The sequence below is a fragment of the Octopus bimaculoides genome, chromosome 13 (assembly GCF_001194135.2).
Source record: "Octopus bimaculoides isolate UCB-OBI-ISO-001 chromosome 13, ASM119413v2, whole genome shotgun sequence".
Classification (NCBI taxonomy): Eukaryota; Metazoa; Mollusca; class Cephalopoda; order Octopoda; family Octopodidae; genus Octopus; species Octopus bimaculoides.
In genome coordinates, this window is record NC_068993.1 from 59597238 (window position 1) to 59598089 (window position 852).

An 852-nucleotide genomic window follows, 5' to 3' on the forward strand; every position below is an offset into this window, starting at 1 on the left:
CTTAGCGGTTCGGAGAAAGTGGTCAACAGATTATGTAGAAAACTTGAAAAAAAGAAAATAAAAAAAAAAAACAGGTCGATTTTTTCGACTAAACACTTCAAGGCAGTGCCCCAGAATGACCGCAGTCAAAGATAAAAGATAGAATATATCCCATGTCATCGAATTTGGTGTTGCGTTGCTCTGCTTTACCAAGACGCAATCTAAAGTGCTGAAATCAACCCCCCCCCACTACTACTACTACTACTACTACTACTACTACTACTACTACTACTACTGCTGCTACTACTATAAAAGCGGTACGAAGTATAAGCCACCGTTTTGCCATTAATCGATTACGTAGAGACCAACCCGTCGAAAGAACAGCCAAATACCTTTCAAATCACACTCAACTGTCTTTAGAAAAAAAGGAAGGACACATAGTTGATAAAGCACATCTAAATACCGTATCCGAAGATACATTATCTATGGTCACGGTTGGAGAGCCTTTGAGCATAGGTCTGCTGGATTAGGTGTGATTCTGGGCAAAAAGAAAAGAAAAAAAAACTCCCAGAAAACAGCAACATCATCGTCATAGTCGTCGTCATCATCATCATTATCATCATCATCATCATCAACAATAACAACAACAATAGCAACTATTGCAGCTATCGTTGTAATACACCGCCTCTACCCCTACCTAGCCCCATCACCACCATGGGTACGACCACGCCCATCACCACAATTGCCCCACCCTCCCTCACCACTGCCATCCCCTATCACGCCTCCATCAACAATATCACCGCCTTCTCCACCACCACCACCACCACCATCATTGCCGCCACATCCTCCAACACAACCACGCCTTTCCCCGCC